A 26,806-nucleotide genomic window follows, 5' to 3' on the forward strand; every position below is an offset into this window, starting at 1 on the left:
ACGTCGCGTTCTTTTCGAGACGGCGCGCCACATTCAAAAGCGACCTTCGACTGACTGGATTCGAGTTGGTAAGCGGCGGTCCTCTCTATCCGTGTCGGTCCAGCAGAACGAAGATCGATTGTCACTTCGAATAGTACAGAGCTGTAGTTCCACAAGGTTAAGCGGCGGTCCTCTCTAACGATGTAGAATTTCCAAGCAACTGTACTGATTCAAAGAGTGAATATGGTTGTATGAATACGCGAGAACCGTATGTAAACGCGAGGATAAATAAAATAAAATAAAGTTGATTGTAGGTAAAAATAAAGATATATTCTAAGTATAAAACCTGACTTACACTGATACTTTACCTAAGCTAGATATAAGTACTTAATAAACTAGAACTTGAACTTAACTAGAAACAGAGGACACCTCGAAGAGGTGGCTGAGAGCCCTAAGGCATGGATCAGAGATTAGAATCGCGGGTACTCGGAAGGAGTCCCGGAGAGTTCGAGTCGGAACGAGTGTCGGAGTATGAACTAACGATCCTGTCGCGTGCACGGGACCTCCTCGGTTCCCGTGGCGCGCGAGTCGCTGAGCCCTCGCGGTGGGGCGAACGTTCGAGTGGGGCGCGCCTCGCGGTGAGGCGGCCGGTCGGAGTGGGGCGCTCGCGTTACGCGTGAGCCGCGAGCGTCGAATGCGCGCGGGCGCGCGTCGCTACTTATGAATTAGAATATATATATGTACGTCGGTCTTAAAATTATATGTGTGTGTTGTTGGTGTTACAATGTGTGAGTCGTGTACTTAGAACTAGGATTCGAGTATTATCGGTATACGCATGAGAAGAGTGAATACGGGCGATTACTGGCGGGAGATTCTGGTCGTTGCTCTGATGGTGCCTCGTATGGTGCTGGATACGCGCGATAGCGCGGTCGGCTCGTCCATCTCCTAGGCGGATTTAGCGGATCGGCTGCCTTAGCTCGGCCAAAGGGCGGTTCGCCCGTGCGGTAGGATGCAGGTAGACGCAGGTAATTGGTTGTTGCGTGCTGCGGGAGGCGCCGGGGGGTGGAAGGCGATACGCCGGACGTTACACCTCCCCCCTTAGAAAAGGAATCTTGGCGGTGCCAAGATCTCCTGACTGGTGGGCACGACTGTGGGCGTTCCTCCGAATTTATTGCGCTGCCGGTTGGCTGCCGTAGTTCCGCCGAGTCTCTGCTCTCATTGGTGTAGCGGACTCGCTTCGCCTTCGGGGAGTGGCCTCTGTGACTGGTGAATGGACCCTCGGGGTTGACTGTCATCACTTTCATCACTAGCACTGAGTTTATTGGCACTCGCCTTAATGTTTTCCGCACTAGATTCGCACTCATTCAATAGTTTATCAGTCTCTTTCTGTTTTAAACCACTCATGCGCTTACATATTTTTATCTTATTCGAATGAACAATCTTAACCTTTCCCTTAACAGATAACTTTACATTGTTGTTACCCAGAATTTCGAGTATTTTATATGGACCCACATATTGTGACTGAAATTTATGTTTGTAGGGTTCTCGCAGTAAATAAACCCACTGACCAACTTCGAATTTCTGGATATTTTGCTTACGGTCGTAGTAGTATTTTGCGCGGCGCTTTGCATTATCTAAATTCTCTTTTGCAATTCTTTGGGAACTTGTGATTTTATCATTTAAATCTATTAAATAATCTGAGTATGTTTCATTTTCTGAGATGTCCTGGAATGGATTTTCGGATGGCGTTCTCGCGATACGCCCGAATACGAGTTCATGGGGTGTGTATAATGTTCCCTCGTGTACGCTCGTATTATAGGAGAACATGGCGTACGGTAGCCATTTCTCCCAATCGCCACTGGTGTCGATGTAGTGTCTCAAATATTCTGCTAAAACATGGTGTGACCTTTCCACCCAGCCGTTCGTTTGCGGGTGGAAAGCTGTGGATTTATATTGTTTTATACGGAATTTTATGGCGATTGCTTTTATTAAACTATTGATGAAATTCGACCCTTGATCGGTCAAAATTCCTTTAGGACATCCGAACTTGCATATAAACCCGGTGATAAGGGCATCTGCTATATCGACTGCTGTGGTTTGCTTTAGCGGGATCGCGACGGAATATTTTGTGAGTAAGTCTTGGATTGTCAGGATGTTGGTAAACCCGTCGGGTGTAGTGGGGAGGGGTCCCATAACATCCATGGATATTTTATCAAATGCGCTACCTGGTGTGTCCGTTAACGTGAGAGGTTGCCGTGTCTTTACGCGAACTAATTTTTCGGTTTGACAACTTTTGCACTTACTAATGTAATTTTGGATATCGGATTTCATATTCGGCCAATAAAATCTTTCCCTAATTCGCGAATAAGTTTTGTTGACACCTTTGTGTCCGCCAACTGGTGTATCATGATTTTCTTTAATGATTTTTTCTCTATGTTGTTCTGGCGGTATGTGAATTAAGCCCTGACAAACGGTGATTTGTAGTGGAGTTTCGTAAAATAGGTCTTGGAGTATTCTTTGAACCTGAGACCAAGGGATTTTATCTAATGAGACTTGTGCCATGCTAATTGATGTGATTTGGAGTTCCGATATTACGTCATACAATGAACGAAGAGTCTCTATTACCATTTGAAAGTCTATTGCTCGTTTTTCGTGCTCGATTACCGGCAGTTGTATATGGTAAAAGTTATCTACTTTAACGACTTTAGCTTTCGTAAGATTTATGTCGGACTTGTGAATGAAGAATTTTCCTGCTTTACTTAACTGGCTGGCGCCAGAATCATTAGGATGTCCAGCTTTGGTGATAAAAGTGACTAGATTATCGCGCCTAGTGGCGATAGTATCGCGCGTGAATTTAAATAAGGGCTCGTATCGAATGTGTTCGGTCGGTAACTGATCTACCGCTGTGCGAATATCTTCCGATTCGGGCGAAGGTGGAGGCGGAGGAGGAGGCGGAGGCGGCATTGTGGATTTCTTTGGACGGTAAGGCTTCGGAACTGGATCAAAAATTTCCTCGTCGGATGAGGAGATTGGATTGAGAGGACAGATTTTAGCAGGATTGCGTGATAAAGCGTCTGCGTTTAGATTTGTCTTACCGGTTTTATACACAATCTCGTAGTCGTACTCCGCTAGTTTTAGTCGCCACCTCACAAGTCGGCTGGATGGGTCTTTAACGGAATTCATCCACACCAGTGGACGATGGTCTGTTACAAGCTTGAATTGGTTCCCGTAAACATAAGGTCTGAATTGGTGCACGGCGTAGATAATTGCGAGACATTCCTTTTCTATTGTCGAATAATTCTTTTCTGCGGAATTAAGGAGTCTCGATGTATATGCGATTGGAAGGTCGCGGCCTATCGGGCCTTGACTTAAGACTGCACCGATAGCGTCTATTGATGCGTCTGTTGTAATTATAAACGGGATTTTGAAATTCGGATACTGCAAAATAGGCGCTTCGCAGAGCGCATCTCGCAGTTGGACGAACGCGTTTTCCTGTTCGTTCCGCCAGGCGAATGGAGTATCTTTCTTTAAGAGGTTCGTAAGAGGTTTCGCAGTGTTCGAGAAATTTTGTATGAAACGCCTATAATAGCCTGCGAGTCCCAAGAATTGCTTTATTTGTTTTGGGTTCGACGGACGCGGGAAGTTTCGGACGGCGCTGACTTTGGAAGGATCCGGTTTCACGCCACTTTCACTAATGATGTGGCCCAGATAGCTAACTTCGCGACGAAGAAACTCACACTTATCGGGTTGCAGTGATAAATTTGACTCTCGAAGTTTGTTTGTGAGTTTTAGATATTTTGTGGCGTGCTCTTGGAGCGAACTGGCGTATACGACGATATCGTCCAAATATACAAATAATTCGTTACCCTGCAAGCCGGCAAGTACGCTGTCCATTAGACGCTGGAAAGTGGCGGGCGCATTTTTCAGGCCGAATGGCATACGCGTGAACTCAAAGTGTCCGTACGGTGTCGAAAACGCGGTTTTATGCGCGTCAACGGGTTCCATTGGAATTTGGTGGAACCCGCTGGCTAAGTCGAACGTACTGAAATACTTGGCGCTTCCGAGCTGGTCCAGTATTTCAGTTATACACGGTAGCGGATATGCATCAGCGACGGACTTTTCGTTTAACGCTCTGTAATCTATAACGACTCTCCACCTTTTCTTTCCCTGTGAGTCGGCCTTTTTCGGGACGAGCCAAAGAGGAGAGTTGTAGGGGGATTTCGAGTCTCGAATAACGCCATTCTGCAATAGAGTTTCGATCTGATTCCGGATCTCCTCTTTGTGTGCGGGTGGAAAACGATACTGTTTCACATTTATAGGTTTGTCGTCGACAGTAGGAATTTTATGCGTTGTTGCTGTGGTATGACCCAGTTTATCGCCCTCGATGTAAAATAGATCTTGGCTCTTATCAATCAAGTCTATTACGTGATTTTTCTCTTCCTCGTTAAGATGTTCGAGCCTTAAGAGATCGATAATACGTTCGAGGCGGGATTTCACTGGCTGTGCGGATTTCGCGGCGGATTTTGTAACTTGCGCATAAGTTAGTTTCTGTTTTGCGCACGGAGAAGATCCTTGATCAGGACGTGGCGTTTTACGTGGAATTGAACGATCTAGATTTCCCTTCTGGGGATTGCCGGACGTATCGGCGGAAATTGGATTTGAATTCGACGTTCTGGAGAATGTCGTGAATAACGCGGAACTGTCTTCCTTCGAACATTTTGAAATATCGACTGGTTCCAATTCGATCGGAGGTAGAGCGATTTTTACAGTTTTATCTGTAGAGTTTATTACTCTTGTTATCACTGTATCTCCGGTGACTTTCACCAGCGCATTTCCAAAATAAATTCCTGGCGCTATATCCATGCGCGGAATTATTCCTTCGGCAAGGTGTGAATTAATTATCCGAACCTTTACCCCGATGTTCATGCGCGGTGGTACCGAAAACTGATTACGCTTATTGAAAAAATTTTTCGCGGTCTTTCGCGGTTCTTTCGGCGGTTTCGAAGCGCGTTCCGCTTTTTCATGAAATTTCGACGATTTTTGAATTAGTGGTTTCGTTATTTCGGAGGTTTCTGGGACCGTTTTTTCTAAATTAGAATCTGGTTTAGCCTCCGACGAAACTATATCGCGGCAGAAAGGAATGGTCGTACCGTGCCATCTGATTTCCTTTTTCAGGAAGGAAATTTCTGCGTCGGCACAGAAGCCCGAGCCCAAAATTCCGTCTGGGCCTAATGGAAAATTATCGTCGACGACATTGAACGGCACGACGCGCCCGAACAAAACGATATTGACTGTCCCTACCGTGGAAACTTGCCCATTAGTAACTCCCGTAATCACGAGTGTTTCGGACGTGTCTACGCGCGCGTGTGGGGACAAAGCGGAACGTTTGATTACGTTTATTTCCGCGCCAGTATCAATCATGAATTCGGTCTTCTTTAGGAGAGCGGCCGAGTTCAGTATGACGCTTGGAGTGTTTGTCTTGCCCGTAAGATTTACAGCTGCACCGAGTCGTTGTCTTCGGTGGTTGGGTCGTTCGTCGCGAGAGATCTGATATTGCGATTGGCCTCGCGTCCTGTCTCGCGGCGTGGCGGGAGGCCATTCCCGTTTCCCGACTGCCTAATATTATTATTAAATTGTCTTCGGCGACATTCTTCTATTTCGTGACCCTCGCTTTTGCAATATCTGCAAAACTTAATTCGCGGCGCGATCGGTCGTGGATTTTCGTAACCGGCTCTATTCATAGGAGTTTCGCGAGGGGTAGCGGGGTACCATGTATTCGGCGATTGCCGCGGTGGCGCTAACCTGTACCGACAATCTCTGGCGTAATGCCCGGGGTTATTGCATTTCGAGCAAATAACATTGTCGCGGTTGGATTTAGGTTCTACGCGCGAACGAGCTTTTGATAATCGCTCACGGTCTAGTTCGTGGCGTTTGTACAGCTCGCGGGCTCGTGTAAACGCTTCCTGCGGAGAATGGACCTGATTTACGGGGAACGGAATTCGAATGTCTGGAATCAACCCGTCAATGAAGCAACGTAATGTGAGCTCTTCAACGTCTGAAGAGCTTCGCGACGCGTACGGCGACAGTCGCTCGCAGTCAACGATTGCGGATCTCAGATCTTTTACTCTACTAATGTAATCGAGTATGTGTTCATCCTCCCTCATAAATATGTTAGTGAGCTGGCCGCGATAGTGATCCGCGGATCGTAAGGTGCTGAAGGTTTGCCTGAGTATGTCCGTTAACTCTAAAATTGAACTACATTGTTCGTCCTCGAGGGCTGAGTACGCGCGTCCCTTTAATTTTCCCTTAACTAGACGCGTGAAAGTCCGTTCGCAGCCGTTGGGTATAAGGTCATACGCGCGTTTACAGGCTCGCGTAAACTGTAGAACGGGGATATTATCACCGTCGAAGTGAGGAACGGCTTCCAATGCCTGTTTTAAAGACAATTCATCGTGACCATTTCCGAGATCGGCTTGCGCGCTCTGTGGCGTAGTGTAATCTAATCGCGGTAATTCGAGAGAAGCGGTATCGTTACGCGTTATGGTTTGAGATCGGCGGACGGCGTCTAACTCGCGGCGAAGTTCGTCGATCTGCTGCATTAACAAAAGGGTGTTATCGGCGGATTTATCACCTACACTAGCGTCGGCGGTTCTTGGAAGCGGTTCGGCGAGCGCGTCTTGGAAATCGATAGCGCGTGAGACAGGATGATTCTCTTCGGCGTCGGTATTGGCGGCTGTACAGCGCGGCGGCTGGTGGCGTGTCTTAACTGGCGTTCGCGTCGCCATAGCTGGTCGCGTATTCGAGCTAGCAGAATTTCTAGAGAAACGCGAATCTATCCCACCGCTGTCACCAAATACGTGTCACGTCCTGGCCCGAGAGAATTTCTCGTGTGGGAGACGGACGACACGTAGCCGAAACGCGGAACCGATCACTCGATTGTGATGGGTGCCGTGGTTCCTTTAATGGGACGCGAACACTATAAGCACACGCGGACGCGATTTAGTATGTAAATTCTCTTACCTTTCGTCGTCTTGAGCCCTCGGTTGAATTAATATTTCTGTTCCAGGTATCGCTGTTTCCTGGGATCGCCTTCCGGAATGGTAGCTGCGTAGGAGCTGCGGAACGGAAACGTCAGAGGAATGAGGCTCCAATGGCCCTGGCAGGAATGCTGATCCCGCTTGGAAGAACTGGCTGAAGAGTGAAGAGACTGGATGCGAACTGTCGGCGCAACAGTCATGCGGAAGTGGTAGTCCTGACTCGCCGTGGAGTCGGTGAATTCACGCACTAATCGTCGAAGCTGATTCTTTCGACCCGCACGTCGCGTTCTTTTCGAGACGGCGCGCCACATTCAAAAGCGACCTTCGACTGACTGGATTCGAGTTGGTAAGCGGCGGTCCTCTCTATCCGTGTCGGTCCAGCAGAACGAAGATCGATTGTCACTTCGAATAGTACAGAGCTGTAGTTCCACAAGGTTAAGCGGCGGTCCTCTCTAACGAAGTAGAATTTCCAAGCAACTGTACTGATTCAAAGAGTGAATATGGTTGTATGAATACGCGAGAACCGTATGTAAACGCGAGGATAAATAAAATAAAATAAAGTTGATTGTAGGTAAAAATAAAGATATATTCTAAGTATAAAACCTGACTTACACTGATACTTTCCCTAAGCTAGATATAAGTACTTAATAAACTAGAACTTGAACTTAACTAGAAACAGAGGACACCTCGAAGAGGTGGCTGAGAGCCCTAAGGCATGGATCAGAGATTAGAATCGCGGGTACTCGGAAGGAGTCCCGGAGAGATCGAGTCGGAACGAGTGTCGGAGTATGAACTAACGATCCTGTCGCGTGCACGGGACCTCCTCGGTTCCCGTGGCGCGCGAGTCGCTGAGCCCTCGCGGTGGGGCGAACGTTCGAGTGGGGCGCGCCTCGCGGTGAGGCGGCCGGTCGGAGTGGGGCGCTCGCGTTACGCGTGAGCCGCGAGCGTCGAATGCGCGCGGGCGCGCGTCGCTACTTATGAATTAGAATATATATATGTACGTCGGTCTTAAAATTATATGTGTGTGTTGTTGGTGTTACAATGTGTGAGTCGTGTACTTAGAACTAGGATTCGAGTATTATCGATATACGCATGAGAAGAGTGAATACGGGCGAATACTGGCGGGAGATTCTGGTCGTTGCCCTGATGGTGCCTCGTATGGTGCTGGATACGCGCGATAGCGCGGTCGGCTCGTCCATCTCCTAGGCGGATTTAGCGGATCGGCTGCCTTAGCTCGGCCAAAGGGCGGTTCGCCCGTGCGGTAGGATGCAGGTAGACGCAGGTAATTGGTTGTTGCGTGCTGCGGGAGGCGCCGGGGGGTGGAAGGCGATACGCCGGACGTTACACATGATAATATATAATATTCACTGCGAAGTGTCATGTATACCTCGCATACAATTCAAGTGAACGTAAATGCGACACTTCCTTGCTAGGAAATAGCGTTTGCAGATGTCTACGTATCGAAGCAATAGTGTTCTAATGCTTCTTAAATCGCGATATCGCATCTCATCTCTATATTTCATGATAAGATATAATATTCATTGTGCAGAGTTATGTATATCTCGCCTATACTTCAAATGGATGTAAATGCGACACTTCCTTGCTAGGAAGTAGCGTTTGCAGATGTTTACGTTTCGTGGCATTAGAGTTTAATGCTTCTCAAAACGCGATATCGCTTCTCATTACTATGTTTCATGATAATATATAATATTCATTGTGGAGTGTTATGTATACTTCGTATTCAGTTCAAAAGAATATAAATGCCACACTTCCTTGCTAGGAAATAGCGTTTGCAGATGTCTACGTATCGAAGCAACAGTTGTCTAATGATTCTTAAATCGTCATATCGCATCTCATATCTACGTTTCTTGATAAGATATAATATTCATTGCGAAGTGTCATGTATACCTCATATTCCATTCAAAAGAATGTAAGTGCGACACTTCCTTGCCAGGAAGTGGCGTTTGCAGATGTCTACGTATCGTGGTATTAGAGTTCTAATGCTTCTCAAAACGCGATATCGCTACTCATTACTATGTTTCATGATAATATATAATATTCATTGTGGAGTGTTATGTATACCTCGTATTCGTTTCAAGAGAATGTAAATGCGACACTTCCTTGCTAGGAAGTTGCGTTTGCAGATGTCTACGTATCGAAGCAAGAGTGTTCTAATGCTTCTTAAATCGTCATATCGCATCTCATTCCTATGTTTCATGATAATATATAATATTCATTGTGGAGTGTTATGTATACCTCGTATTCGTTTCAAAAGAATGTAAATGCGACACTTCCTTGCTAGGATGTAGCGATTGCAGATGTATACGTATCGAAGCAATAGGGATCTAATGCTTCTTATATCGCCATATCGCTTCTCATTTCTACGTTTCATGATAATATATAATATTCACTGCGAAGTGTCATGTATACCTCGCATACAATTCAAGTGAACGTAAATGCGACACTTCCTTGCTAGGAAATAGCGTTTGCAGATGTCTACGTATCGAAGCAACAGTGTTCTAATGCTTCTTAAATCGCGATATCGCATCTCATTTCTATGTTTCATGATACGATATAATATTCATTGTGCAGTGTTATGTATACCTCGTATTCACTTCAAAGGAATGTAAATGCGACACTTCCTTGCTAGGAAGTAGCGTTGGCAGATATCTACGTATCGAAGCAATAGACATCTAATGCTTCATAAATCGCCATATCGCATCTCATTTCTATGTTTCATGATAAGATATAATATTCATTGCGAAGTGTCATGCACACCTCGTACTCACTTCAAAAGAATGTAAATGCGACACTTCCTTGCAAGGTAATAGCCTTTGCAGATGTCTACGTATCGAAGCAATAGATTTCTAAATCTTGCTAATTCGCGATATCGAATCTCACATCTATGTTTCATGACAATATATAATATTCATTGCGAAGTGTCATGTATACCTCGCATACACTTAAAATGAATGTAAATGCGACACTTCCTTGCTAGGAAATAGCGATTGCAGATGTTTACGTATCGAAGAAATAGATTTCTAAAGCTTGCTATTTCGCGATATCGCGTCTCATATCTATGTTTCCTGATAATATATAATATATAATATTCATTGCGAAGTTTCATGTATGCTTCGCATACAATACAGACGAATGTGAATGCGACAGTTCCTTGCTAGGAAATAGTGTTTGCGGATGTCTACGTATCGATGTAATAGAGTTCTAATGCTTCTTAAATCGCGATATAGCATCTCATTTCTATGTTTCATGATAAGATATAATATTCAGTGGGCAGTGTTATGCTTACCTCGGATTCACTTCAAAAGAATGTAAATGCGACACTTCCTTGCTAGGAAGTGGCATTGGCAGATGTCTACGTATCGAAACAATAGACATCTATTGCTTCATAAATCGCCATATCGCATCTCATTTCTATGTTTCATGATAAGATACAATATTCATTGCGAAGTGTTATGTATACCTCGTATTCACTTCAAAAGAATGTAAATGCGACACTTCCTTGCAAGGTAATAGCCTTTGCAGATGTCTACGTATCGAAGCAATAGATTTCTAAATCTTGCAAATTCGCGATATCGAATCTCACAACTATGTTAAATGATAATTTATAATATTCCTTGCGAAATGTCATGTATACCTCGCATACACTTCAAATGAATGTGAATGCGACAGTTCCTTGCTAGGAAATAGTGATTGCTGCTGTCTACGTATCGATGTAATAGAGTTCTAATGCTTCTTAAATCGCGATATAGCATCTCATTTCTATGTTTCATGATAAGATATAATATTCAGTGGGCAGTGTTATGCTTACCTCGGATTCACTTCAAAAGAATGTAAATGCGACACTTCCTTGCTAGGAAGTAGCGTTTGCAGATGTCTACGTATCGCACCAATAGATTTCTAATGCTTCTTAAATCGCCACATCGCATCTCATTTCTATGTTTCAGGATAAGATATAATATTCATTGTGCAGTGTCATGAATATCTCGTCTATACTTCAAATGAATGTAAATGCGACACTTCCTTCCTGGGAAATGTCGTTTGCAGATGTCTACGTATCGTGGCATTAGAGGTCTAATGCTTCTCAAAACGCGAAATCGCTACTCATTACTATGTTTCATGATAATATATAATATTCATTGCGGAGTGTTATGTATACCTCGCATACACTACAAATGAATGTGAATGCGACAGTTCCTTGCTAGGAAATAGCGTTTGCAGATATCTACGTATTTTGGCATTAGAGTTCAAATGCTTCTCAAGAAGCGATATCGCTACTCATTACTATGTTTCATGATAATATATAATATTCATTGTGGAGTGTTATGTATACCTCGTATTCGTTTCAAGAGAATGTAAATTCGACACTTCCTTGCTAGGAAGTAGCGTTTGCAGATGTCTACGTATCGAAGCAATAGTGTTCTAATTTTTCTTAAATCGCGGTATCGCATCCCATTTCTATGTTTCATTGTAAGATATAATACTCATTGTGCAGTGCTATGTATACCTCGTATTCACTTCAAAAGTATGTAAATGCGACACTTCCTTGCTAGGAAGTAGCGTTTGCAGATGTCTACGTATCGAAGCAAGAGTGTTCTAATGCTTCTTAAATCGTCATATCGCATCTCATTTCTATGTTTCATGACAATATATAATATTCATTGCGAAGTGTCATGTATACCTCGTATTCACTTCAAAAGAATGTAAACGCGACACTTCCATGGTAGGAAATGGCGTTTGCAGATGTCTACGTATCGAAGCAATAGAGTTCTAATGCTTCTTAAATCGCGATATCGCATCTCATTTCTATATTTCATGATAAGATATAATATTCATTGTGCAGAGTTATGTATATCTCGTCTATACTTCAAATGGATGTAAATGCGACACTTCCTTGCTAGGAAGTAGCGTTTGCAGATGTCTACGTATCGAAGCAATAGTGTTCTAATTTTTCTTAAATCGCGGTATCGCATCCCATTTCTATGTTTCATGATAAGATATAATATTCATTGTGGAGTGTTATGTATACCTCGTATTCGTTTCAAGAGAATGTAAATGCGACACTTCCTTGCTAGGAAGTTGCGTTTGCAGATGTCTACGTATCGAAGCAAGAGTGTTCTAATGCTTCTTAAATCGTCATATCGCATCTCATTCCTATGTTTCATGATAATATATAATATTCATTGTGGAGTGTTATGTATACCTCGTATTCGTTTCAAAAGAATGTAAATGCGACACTTCCTTGCTAGGATGTAGCGATTGCAGATGTATACGTATCGAAGCAATAGGGATCTAATGCTTCTCAAAACGCGATATCGCTTCACCTCTATATGTTTCATGATAAGATATAATATTCATTGTGGAGTGTTATGTATACCTCGCATACACTACAAATGAATGTGAATGCGACAGTTTCTTGCTAGGAAATAGCGTTTGCAGATATCTACGTATTTTGGCATTAGAGTTCAAATGCTTCTCAAGACGCGATATCGCTACTCATTACTATGTTTCATGATAATATATAATATTCATTGTGGAGTGTTATGTATACCTCGTATTCGTTTCCAGAGAATGTAAATTCGACACTTCCTTGCTAGGAAGTGGCGTTTGCAGATGTCTACGTATCGAAGCAATAGTGTTCTAATTTTTCTTAAATCGCGGTATCGCATCCCATTTCTATGTTTCATGATAAGATATAATATTCATTGCGAAGTGTCATGCACACCTCGTACTCACTTCAAAAGAATGTAAATGCGACACTTCCTTGCAAGGTAATAGCCTTTGCAGATGTCTACGTATCGAAGCAATAGATTTCTAAATCTTGCTAATTCGCGATATCGAATCTCACATCTATGTTTCATGACAATATATAATATTCATTGCGAAGTGTCATGTATACCTCGCATACACTTAAAATGAATGTAAATGCGACACTTCCTTGCGAGGAAATAGCGATTGCAGATGTTTACGTATCGAAGAAATAGATTTCTAAAGCTTGCTATTTCGCGATATCGCGTCTCATATCTATGTTTCCTGATAATATATAATATATAATATTCATTGCGAAGTTTCATGTATGCTTCGCATTCAATACAGACGAATGTGAATGCGACAGTTCCTTGCTAGGAAATAGTGTTTGCAGATGTCTACATATCGATGTAATAGAGTTCTAATGCTTCTTAAATCGCGATATAGCATCTCATTTCTATGTTTCATGATAAGATATAATATTCAGTGGGCAGTGTTATGCTTACCTCGGATTCACTTCAAAAGAATGTAAATGCGACACTTCCTTGCTAGGAAGTGGCATTGGCAGATGTCTACGTATCGAAACAATAGACATCTATTGCTTCATAAATCGCCATATCGCATCTCATTTCTATGTTTCATGATAAGATACAATATTCATTGCGAAGTGTCATGAATACCTCGTATTTCTTTCAAAAGAATGTAAACGCGACACTTCCTTGCTAGGAAATAGCGTTTACAGATGTCTACGTATCGAAGAAATAGTGTTCTAATGCTTCTTAAATCGCGATATCGCCTAACAATTCTATGTTTCATGATAAGATATCATATTCATTGTGCAGTGTTATGAATACCTCGTATTCACTTCAAAAGAATATAAATGCGACACTTGCTTGCTAGGAAATAGCGTTTGCATATGTCTACGTATCGAAGCAATAGGGATCTAATGCTTCTTAAATCGCCATATCGCTTCTCATCTCTATGTTTCATGATAATATATAATATTCACTGCGAAGTGTCATGTATACGTCGCATACACTTCAAATGAATGTAAATGCGACACTTCCTTGCATGGAAATAGCATTTGCAGATGTGTACGTGTCGAAGCAATGGTGTTCTAATGCTTCTTAAATCGCGATATCGCCATCCCATTTCTATGTTTCATGATAAGATATAATATTCAGTGTGCAGACTTATGTATACCTCGTATTCACTTCAAAAGAATGTAAATGCGACACTTCCTTGCTAGGAGATATCGATTGCAGATGTCTACGTATCGAAGCAATAGGGATCTAATGCTTCTTAAATCGCCATATCGCATCACATTTCTATGTTTCATGATAGGATATAATATTCGTTGCGAAGTGTCACGTATACCTCGTATTCCTTTCAAAAGAATGTAAATGCGACACTTCCTTGCCAGAAAGTAGCGTTTGCAGATGTCTTCGTATCGATCGAATAGACTTCTAATGCTTCTTAAATCGCCATGTCGCATCTCATTTCTGTGTTTCATGACAAGATATAATATTCATTGTGCAGTGTTACGTAAATCTCGTCTGCCCTCCAAATGAACGTAAATGCGACACTTCCTTGCTAGGAAATAACGTTTGCAGATGTCTACGTATCGAAGCAATAGATTTCTCATGCTTGCTAGTTTGCGATATCGCATCTCATATCTGTGTTTCATGATAATATATAATATTCATTGGGACGTGTTATGTATACCTCCCATCCGCTTCAAATGAATGTGAATGCGAAACTTCCTTGCTAGGAAGTAGCGTTTGCAGATGTCTACGTATCGAAGCAACAGAGCTCTAATGCTTCTTAAATCGTCATATCGCACCTCATATTTATGCATATGCTACGTATCAATGCAATAGAGCTCTAATGCTTCGTAAATCAAAATATCGCATCTCATTTCTATGTTTCATCATAGGATATAATATTCATTGCGATGTGTATACCTCGTATTCACTTCAAATGAATGTAAACGCGACACTTCCTTGTTAGGAAAAAGCGTTTGTAGATGTCTACGTATCGTAGCAATAGAGTTCTAATGATTCTTAAAACGCGATATCGCATCTCATTACCATGTTTCACGATAAGATGTAATATTCATTGCGATGTGATATGTACTCCTCGTATTCACTTGAAAAGAATGTAAATGCGACACTTCCTTGCTAGGAAGTTGCGTTTGCAGATGTCTACGTATCGGAGCAATAGGGTTGTAATGCTTCTTAAATAGTCATATCGCAACTCATATCTACGATTCGTGATAATATATAATATTCAATGCGAAGTGTTATGTATACATCGTTTTCACTTCAAAAGAAAGTAAATAAGATACTTTCTTGCTAGGAAATAGCGTTGGCAGTTGTCTATGTATCGAAGCAATAGAATTCAAATTCTTCTTAGAACGCGATAACACATCTCGTTTCTATGTCTCATGATAAAATATATTTTCTATTGCGAAGTGTTATGTATTCCTCTTATTCACTGCAAAAGAATGTAAATGCGACACTTCCTTGCTAGGAAGTTGCGTTTGCAGATGTCTACGTATCGGAGCAATAGGGTTGTAATGCTTCTTAAATAGTCATATCGCAACTCATATCTACGATTCGTGATAATATATAATATTCAATGCGAAGTGTTATGTATACATCGTTTTCACTTCAAAAGAAAGTAAATAAGGTACTTTCTTGCTAGGAAATAGCGTTGGCAGTTGTCTATGTATCGAAGCAATAGAATTCAAATTCTTCTTAGAACGCGATAACACATCTCGTTTCTATGTCTCATGATAAAATATATTTTCTATTGCGAAGTGTTATGTATTCCTCTTATTCACTGCAAAAGAATGTAAATGCGACACTTCCTTGCTAGGAAAAAGTGTTTGCAGATGTCTACGTATCGAAGCAATAGATTTCTAACGCTTCTTAAAGCGCGATATCGCATCTCATTTCTATGTTTCATGATTTGATATAATATTAATTGCGAAGTGTTATGTACTCCTCGTATTCACATCAAATGAAAGTAAATGCGACACTTCCTTGCTAGGAAGTAGCGTTTCCAGATGTCTACGTATCGTACCATTAGAATTCTAATTCTTCTCAAAACGCGATATCGCTACTCATTACAATGTTTCATTATAATATATAATATTCATTGTGGAGTGTTATGTATACCTCGTATTCACTTCAAAACAATGTAAATCCTACACTTCCTTGCTAGGAAATAGCTTTTGCAGATGTCTACGTATCGAAGCAATAGGTATCTAATACTTCTTAAATCGCCATTTCGCTTCTCAATTCTATGTTTCATGATAATATATAATATTCACTGCGAAGTATCATGTATACCTCGCATACACTTCAAATGAATGTAAATGCGACACTTCCTTGCTAGGAAATAGCGTTTGCAGATGTCTACGTATCGAAGCAATAGCGTTCTAATGCTTCTCAAGTCCCGATAACGCATCTCATATCTATGTTTGATGATAATATATTATATTCATTGCGAAGTGTCATGTATACCTCGCATACACTTCAAATGAATGTGAGTGCGACAGTTCCTTGCTAGGAAATAGTGTTTGCAGATTTCTAGTATCGAAGTAATGGAGTTCTAAAGCTTCTTAAATCGCGATATCGCATCTCATTTCTATGTTTCATGATAAGATATAATATTCATTGCGAAGTGTCATGTATACCTCGTATTCACTTGAAAACAATGTAAACGCGACACTTCCTTGCTAGGAAGTAGCGTTTGTAGATGTCTACGTATCGATGCTATAGTGTTCTAATGCTTCTTAAAACGTGATATCGCATCTCATTTCTATGTCTCATGATAAGTTATGGTATCCATTGCGAAGTGTTATGTATTCCTCGTCTACAATTCAAATGAATGTAAATGCGACACTTCCTTGCTACTAAATAGCATTTGCAGATGTCTAAGTATCGTAGCCATAGAGTTCTAATGCTTTTTAAATCGCTATATCGCATCACATTTTTATGTTTCATGATATGATATAATATTAATTGCGATGTGTCGTGTATACATCGCATACACTTCAAATGAATGTGAATGCGACAGTTCCTTGCTAGGAAGTAGTGTTTGCAGATATCTAGTATCGAAGCAATAGAGTTCTAAAGCATCTTAAATCGCGATATCGCATCTCATTTCTAAGTTTCATGATAAGATATAATATTCATTGCGAAGTGTCATGTATACCTCGCATACACTTCAAATGAATGTGAATGCGACAATTCCTTGCTAGGAAGTAGTGTTTGCAGATATCTAGTATCGAAGCAATAGAGTTCTAAAGCATCTTAAATCGCGATATCGCATCTCATTTCTAAGTTTCATGATAAGATATAATATTCATTGTGCAGTGGTATGTATACCTCGCACACACTTAAAATGAATGCAAATGCGACACTTCCTTGCTAGAAAATAGCGATTGCAGATATCTACGTATCGAAGCAATAGTTTTCTAATGCTTCTTAAATCGTCATATCGCATCTCATATCTACGTTTCATGATAGGATATAATATTCATTGCGAAGTGTCATGAATACCTCGTATTCCTTTCAAAAGAATGTAAACGCGACACTTCCTTGCTAGGAAGTAGCGTTTACAGATGTCTACGTATCGAAGCAATATGTATCTAATGCCTCTTAAATCGCCATATCGCTTCTCATTTCTATGTTTCATGATAATATATAGTATTCACTGCGAAGTGTCATGTATACTTCGTATTCCTTTCAAAAGAATGTAAATGCGACACTTCCTTGCCAGAAAGTAGCGTTTGCAGATGTCTTCGTATCGCTCGAATAGACATCTAATGCTTCATAAATCGCCATGTCGCATCTCATTTCTGTGTTTCATGACAAGATATAATATTCATTGTGCAGTGTTACGTATATCTCGTCTGCCCTTCAAATGAACGTAAATGCGACACTTCCTTGCAAGGAAATAACGTTTGCAGATGTCTACGTATCGAAGCAATAGATTTCTCATGCTTGCTAGTTCGCGATATCGCATCTCATATCTGTGTTTCATGATAATATATAATATTCATTGGGAGGTGTTATGTATACCTCCCATCCGCTTCAAATGAATGTAAACGCGACACTTCCTTGTTAGGAAAATGCGTTTGCAGATGTCTAGGTATCGAACCAATAGATTTCTAATGCTTCTTAAATCGCCATATCGCATCTCATTTCTATGTTCTATGATAAGATATAATATTCATTGTGCAGTGGTATGTATACCTCGCACACACTTAAAATGAATGCAAATGCGACACTTCCTTGCTAGAAAATAGCGATTGCAGATATCTACGTATCGAAGCAATAGTTTTCTAATGCTTCTTAAATCGTCATATCGCATCTCATATCTACGTTTCATGATAGGATATAATATTCATTGCGAAGTGTCATGAATACCTCGTATTCCTTTCAAAAGAATGTAAACGCGACACTTCCTTACTAGGAAGTAGCGTTTGCAGATGTCTACGTATCGAAGCAATAGAGCTCTAATTCTCCCTATGTCGTCATATCGCATCTCATATTTATGTTTGATGATAAGATATAATATTCATTGCGAAGTGTCACGTATACCTCGTATTCACTTCAAAAGAATGTAAATGCGACACTTCCTTGCTAGGAAGTTGAGTTTGCAGATATCTACGTATCGTGGCATTAGAGTTCTAATGCTTCTCAAAACGCGATATCGCTACTCATTTCCTTGTTTCATGATAATATATAATATTCATTGTGCAGTGTTATGCTTACCTCGTATTCACGTCAAAAGAATGTAAATGCGACACTTCCTTGCTAGGTAGTAGCGTTTGCAGATGTCTACGTATCGAACCAATACATTTCTAATGCTTCTTAAATCGCCACATCGCATCTCATTTCTACGTTTCACGATAAGATATAATATTCATTGTGCAGTGTTATGTATACCTCTTATTCACTTCAAAAGAATGTAAATGCTACAATTTCTTGCTAGGATATAGCATTTGCAGATGTCTACGTATCGAAGCAATAGACATCTAATGCTTCATAAATCGCGATATCGCATCTCATTTCTATGTTTCATGATAAGATATAATGTTCATTGCGAAGTGTCACGTATACCTCGTATTCCTTTCATAAGAATGTAAATGTGACACTTCCTTGCTAGGAAGTAGCGTTTGTAGAGGTCTACGTTTCAATGCAATAGAGCTCTAATGCTTCGTAAATCAAAACATCGCATCTCATTTCTATGTTTCATCATAGGATATAATATTCATTGCGATGTGTATACCTCGTATTCACTTCAAATGAATGTAAACGCGACACTTCCTTGTTAGGAAAAAGCGTTTGCAGATGCCTACGTAGCATAGCAGAAGAGTTCTAATGCATCTTAAAACGCGATATCGCGTCTCATTTCTATATTTCGTGATACGATAAAATATTCAGTTCGTAGTGTCATGTATACCTCGCATACAATTCAAATGAATGTAAATGCGACACTTTCCTGCTAGGAAATAGCGATGGCAGATGTCAACGAATCGTAGCATTAGTGTTCTAATGCTTCTTAAATCGCGATATCGCACCTCATTTCTATGTTTCATTATAAGGTATAATATTCATTGCGAAGTGTCATGTGTAGCTCGCATACACTACAAATGAATGTAAAAGCGTCACTTCCTTGCTAGGAAATAGCGTTTGCAGATGTCTAAGTATCGTAGCAATAGAGTTCTTATGCTTCTTAAATCGCGATATCGCAACTCATTTCTATGTTTCATGAAAAGATATAATATTCACTGCGAAGTGTTATGTGTACCTCGTATTCACTTCAAAGGAAAGTAAATGAGATACTTCCTAGCTAGGAAATAGGGTTGGCAGATGTCTAGGTATCGAAGCAATAGAATTCTAATACTTCTTAGAACGCGATATCGCATCTCGTTTCTATGTATCATGATAAGATATATTTTCCATTGCGACGTGTTATGTATTCCTCGTATTTACTGCAAAAGAATGTAAATGCGACACTTCCTTGCTAGGAAATAGCGTTTGCAGATGTCTACGTATCGAAGCAATAGAGCTCTAATGCTGCCTATGTCGTCATATCGCATCTCATATTTATGTTTCATGATAAGATATAATATTCATTGCGAAGTGTCATGTATACCTCGTATTCACTTCAAAAGAATGTAAATGCGACACTTCCTTGCTAGGAAGTTGAGTTTGTAGATATCTACGTATCGAACCAATAGATTTCTAATGCTTCTTAAATCGCCACATCGCATCTCATTTCTATGTTTCACGATAAGATATAATATTCATTGTGCAGTGTTATGTATACCTCTTATTCACTTCAAAAGAATGTAAATGCTACAATTTCTTGCTAGGATATAGCATTTGCAGATGTCTACGTATCGAAGCAATAGACATCTAATGCTTCATAAATCGCGATATCGCATCTCATTTCTATGTTTCATGATAAGATATAATGTTCATTGCGAAGTGTCACGTATACCTCGTATTCCTTTCAAAAGAATGTAAATGTGACACTTCCTTGCTAGGAAGTAGCGTTTGTAGATGTCTACGTATCAATGCAATAGAGCTCTAATGCTTCGTAAATCAGAACATCGCATCTCATTTCTATGTTTCATCATAGGATATAATATTCATTGCGATGTGTATACCTCGTATTCACTTCAAATGAATGTAAACGCGACACTTCCTTGTTAGGAAAATGCGTTTGCAGATGCCTACGTAGCATAGCAGAAGAGTTCTAATGCATCTTAAAACGCGATATCGCGTCTCATTTCTATATTTCGTGATACGATATAATATTCAGTTCGTAGTGTCATGTATACCTCGCATACAATTCAAATGAATGTAAATGCGACACTTTCCTGCTAGGAAATAGCGATGGCAGATGTCAACGAATCGTAGCAATAGTGTTCTAATGCTTCTTAAATCGCGATATCGCACCTCATTTCTATGTTTCATTATAAGGTATAATATTCATTGCGAAGTGTCATGTGTAGCTCGCATACACTACAAATGAATGTAAAAGCGTCACTTCCTTGCTAGGAAATAGCGTTTGCAGATGTCTAAGTATCGTAGCAATAGAGTTCTTATGCTTCTTAAATCGCGATATCGCAACTCATTTCTATGTTTCATGAAAAGATATAATATTCACTGCGAAGTGTTATGTGTACCTCGTATTCACTTCAAAGGAAAGTAAATGAGATACTTCCTAGCTAGGAAATAGGGTTGGCAGATGTCTAGGTATCGAAGCAATAGAATTCTAATACTTCTTAGAACGCGATATCGCATCTCGTTTCTATGTATCATGATAAAATATATTTTCCATTGCGACGTGTTATGTATTCCTCGTATTTACTGCAAAAGAATGTAAATGCGACATTTCCTTGCTAGGAAATAGCGTTTGCAGATGTCTACGTATCGAGGCAATAGAGTTTCAAGTTGCTTCTTAAAATGCGATACCGCATCTCATTTCTATGTTTCATGATAAGATGTAATATCCATTGCGTAGTGCCATGTATAGCTCGTATTCACTTCTAATGAATGTAAATGTGGCACTTCCTTGCTAGGAAATAGCGTTTGCAGATATCTACGTATCGTACCATTAGAGTTCTAATGCCTCTCAAAACGCGATATCGCTACTCATTACCATGTTTCATTATAATATATAATATTCATTGTGGAGTGTTATGTATACATCGTATTCACTTCAAAAGAATGTAAATGCGACACTTCCTTGCTAGGAAATAGCGTTTGCAGATGTCTACGTATCGAAGCAATAGTGTTCTAATGCTTCTTAAAACGGGATACCGCATCTCATTTCTATGTTTCATGATAAGATGTAATATTCATTGCGATGTGTTGTGTATACCTCACATACACTTCCAATGAATGTAGTTGCGACACTTCCTTGCTAGGAGATAACGTTTGCAGATGTGTATGTACCGAAGCAACATAGTTCTAATGCTTCTCAAAACGCAATATCGCATCACAGATCTATGCTTCATGATAAGATGAAATATTCAGTGCGATGTGTCACGGATACCTCGCAAACATTTCCAATGAATGTAAATGCGACACTTAAATGTTTGAAAACAGCAATTGCAGATGTCTACGTATAGAAGCAATGGAGATCTAATGCTTGTTAAGACGCGATATCGCATCTCACTTCTACGTTTCATGATAAGATATAGTATTCATTGCGAAGTGTCATGTATACCTTGTTTTCACTTGAAAAGAATATAGATGCGTCACTTCCATGCTAGGAAATAGCGTTTGCAGATGTCTACGTATCGAAGCAATAATGTTCTAATACTTCTTAAATAGCAATATCGCATCTCATATCTATGTTTCATGATAAGATATAGAATTCATTGCGAAGTGTCATGTATACCTCGCATACACTCCAAATGAATGTAAGTGCGACACGTCCTTGCTAGGAAATAGCGTTTCCAGATGTCTACGTATCGAAGCAATAGGTATGTAATACTTCTTAAATCGCCATATCGCTTCTCATTTCTATGTTTCATGATAATATATAATATTCACTGCGAAGAGACATGTATACCTCGCATACACTTCAAATGAATGTAAATGCTACACTTCCTTGCTAGGAAATAGCGTTTGCTGATGTCTACGTATCGAAGCAATAGTGTTCTAATACTTCTTAAATCGCAATATCGCAACTCATATCTATGTTTCTTGATAATATATAATATTCATTGCGAAGTGTCATGTATACCTCGCATACACTTCAAATGAATGTGAATGCGACAGTTCCTTGCTAGGAAATATTGTTTGCAGATATCTAGTATTGAAGCAATAGAGTTCTAAAGCTTCTTAAATCGCCATATCGCATCTCATTCCTATGTTTCATGATAAGATATAATATTCATTGTGCAGTTTCATGTATACCTCGCATACACTTCAAATTAATGTGAATGCGACAGTTCCTTGCTAGGAAATAGTGTTTGCAGATACCTACGTAACGTGGCATTAGGGTTCTAATGCTTCACAAGATGCGATATCGCGTCTCATTTCTATGTTTCATGATGATATATAATATTCATTGCGAAGTGTCATGTAAACTCGCATACACATCAAATGAATGTAAATGCGACACTTCCTTGTTAGGAAGTAGCGTTTGCAGTTGCCTACGTATCGAAGCAATAGTGTTCTAATGCTTCTCAAAACGCGATGTCGCATCTCATTTCTGTGTTTCATGATTACATATAATATTCATTGTGGTGTGTTATGTGTACCTCGTATTCACTTCAAAGGAATGTAAATGCGACACTTCCTTGCTAGGAAATAGCGTTTGCAGATGTCTACGTATCGAAGTAATAGTTTTCGAATGCTTCTTAAATCGTCATATCGCATCTCATATCTACGTTTCATGATAAGATATAATATTCATTGCGAAGTGTCATGTATACCTCGTATTCCTTTAAAAGAGTGTAAATGCGACACTTCCTTGCTAGGAAGTAGCGTTTGCAGCTGTCTACGTATCGAAGCAATAGGGATCTAATGCTTCTTAAATCGCGATATCGCTTCTCATTTCTATGTTTCATGATAATATATAATATTCACTGTGCAGTGTTATGTATACCTCGTATTCACTTCAAAAGAATGTAAATGCGACACTTCCTTGCTAGGAAATAGCGTTTGCAGGTGTCTACGTATCGCAGCATTAGTGCACTAATGCTTCTTAAAACGCGACATCGTTTCACATTTCTATGTTTCATGAAAGTATATAATATTCATTGCGTAGTGTCATGTATACCTCGCATACACTTCAAGTGAATGTAAATGCGACACTCCCTTGCTAGGAAGTAGCGTTTGCAGATGTCTACGCATCGAAGCAATAGAGATCTAATGCTTCTTAAATCGTCATATCGAATCTCATTTCTATGTTTCATGATAGTATATAATATTCATTGCGTAGTGTCATGTATACCTCGAATACACTTCAAATGAATGCAAATGCGACACTTCCTTGCTAGGAAATAGCGTTTGCAGATGTCTACGTATCGAAGCAATAGATATCTAAAGCTTCATAAATCGCGATATCGCATCTCATTCCAATGTTTCATGATGAGATATAATATTCATTGTGCAGTGTTATGAATACCTCGTATTCACTTCAGGAGAATGTAAATGCGACACTTCCTTGCTAGGAAAGAGCGTTTGCAGATGTCTACGTATCGAAACTGTAGAATTCTAATGCTTCTTAAATCGTCATATCGCATATCATTTCTATGTTTCATGTTAAGATATAATATTCACTGCGAAGTGACATGTATACCTCGCATACACTTCAAATGAATGCAAATGCGACACTTCCCTGCTAGGAAATAGCGTTTGCAGATGTCTACGTATCGAAGCAATAGATATCTAAAGCTTCATAAATCGCGATATCGCATCTCATTTTAATGTTTCATGATGAGATATAATATTCATTGTGCAGTGTTATGAATACCTCGTATTCACTTCAGTAGAATGTAAATGCGACACTTCCTTGCTAGGAAATAGCGTTTGCAGATGTCTACGCATCGAAGCAATAGATATCTAATGCTTCTTAAATCGTCATATCGCATCTGATTTCTATGTTTCATGATAAGATATAATATTCACTGTGCAGTGTTATGTATTCTTCGTCTACACCTCAAATGAATGTAAATGCGACACTTCCTTGCTGGGAAATAGTGTTTGCACATGTCTCCGTATTGAAGCAGCAGAGCATTAATGCTTCTTAAAGCGCGATATCGAATCCCACTGCAATGTTTCAGGAAAAGATACAATATTCATTGGGAAGTGTTATGTAAACCTCGAATACACTTCAAATGAATGTAAATGCGACACTTCCTTGCTAGGAAATAGTGGTTGCAGATGTCTACGTATCGAAGCAATAGAGTTCTAATGCTTCTAAAAACGAGATATCGCATTTCTTTTCCACGATTCATGATAAGATATAATATTCATTGTGGAGTGATGTGTATACATTGTTTCACTTCAAAAGAATATAAGTGCTAAACTTCCTTGCTATTAGATAGCGTTTGCAGGTGTATACATACCGTAGCAAAAGTGTTCTAATACTTTTTAAAACGCAATATCGCATCTCATATCTATGTTTCATGATAAGACAGAATATTCATTGTGGAGCGTTATGTATACGTCGTATTCACTTTAAATGAATGTAAATACGACACTTCCATGAGAGCAAGTACCGTTTGCAGATGACTAAGTATCGTTGCAATAGAGATCCAATGCTTCTTAAAACGAGGTACCTCATCTCATTTCTATGTTTCACTATATGATGTAGTATTCATTGCGATGTTTCTTGTGTACCTCGTCTTCATCTCAAAAGAATGAAAATGCGACACTTCCTAGCTAGGAAATAGCGTTTGCAGATGTCCACGTATCGAAGCAGTACAGATCTAATGCTTCTTAAAACGGGATATTGCATCTCATTTCTATGTTTCATGATAAGATATAATATCCATTGTGCTGTGTTATGTATACCTCGTATTCGCTTCAAATGAATGCTAATGCGACACTTCCTTGCTAGGTAATAGCGTTTGCAGATGTCTATGTATCGTAGAGTTAGTGCTCTAATTCTTCTCAAAACGCGACAGCGTTTCTCATTTCTATGTTTCATGATAGTATATAATATTCATCGAGTAGTGTCATGTATACCTTGCATACACTTCGAATGAATGTAAATGCGACACTTCCTTGCTAGGAAATAGCGTTTGCTGATGTCTTCGTATCGAAGCAAAAGTGTTCTAATTCTTCTTAAATCGCGATATCGACTCTCATTTCTATGTTTCAAGATAAGATATAATATTCATTGTGCAGTGCTATGTATATCTGATCTATACTTCAAATGAATGTAAATGCGACACTTCCTTGCTAGGAAATAGCGTTTGCAGATGTCTACGTATCGAAGCAATAGAGTTCTAATGCTTCTTAAATCGCCATATTGCATCTCATTCCTATGTTTCATGATAAGATATAATATTTATTGTGGAGTGTTATGTATAACTCGTATTCACATCAAATGTATGTAAATGCGACACTTCCTTGCCAGGAAATAGCGTTTGCAGATGTCTACGTATCGTAGCATTAGAGTTCTAATGCATCTCAAAACGCGATATAGCTATTCGTTACTATGTTTCATGATAATATATAATATTCCCTGTGGAGTGCTATGTATACCTCGTATTCATTTCAAAAGAATGTAAATGCGACAGTTCCTTGCTAGGAAATACCGTTTTCAGATGTCTACGTATCGTAGAGTTAGTGCTCTAATGCTTCTCAAAACGCGACATCGTTTCTCCTTTCGATGTTTCATGATAGTATATAATATTCATCGAGTAGTGTCATATATACCTTGCATACACTTCAAATGATTGTAAATGCGACACTTCCTTGCTAGGAAATAGCGTTTGCAGATGTCTACGTATCGTGGCATTAGAGTTCTATATCTTCTAAAAACGCGATATCGCTTCTCATTTCTATGTTTCTTTATAATATATAGTATTCATTGCGAAGTGTCATGTATACCTTGTATTCCTTTCAAAAGAATGTAAATGCGACACTTGCTTGCTTGGAAGTAGCGTTTGCAGATGTCTACGTATCGAAGCAATAAAGTTCTAATGCCTCTTAGATCGCCATATCGCATCTCATTTCTATGTATCATGATAAGAAATAATATTCATTGTGCAGTGTTATGTATACCTCGTATTCACATCAGAAGAATGTAAATGCGACACTTCCTTGCTAGGAAGTAGCGTTTGCAGATGCCTACGTATCGAAGCAATAGAGTTCTAATGCTTCTTAAATCGCCATATCGCATCTCATTTCTATGTTTCATGATAAGAAATAATATTCACTGTGCAGTTTTATGTATACCTCGTATTCACATCAGAAGAATGTAAATGCGACACTTCCTTGCTAGGAAGTAGCGTTTGCAGATGTCTA

The sequence above is a fragment of the Xylocopa sonorina genome, chromosome 7 (genome assembly GCF_050948175.1).
Source record: "Xylocopa sonorina isolate GNS202 chromosome 7, iyXylSono1_principal, whole genome shotgun sequence".
Taxonomy (NCBI): Eukaryota; Metazoa; Arthropoda; class Insecta; order Hymenoptera; family Apidae; genus Xylocopa; species Xylocopa sonorina.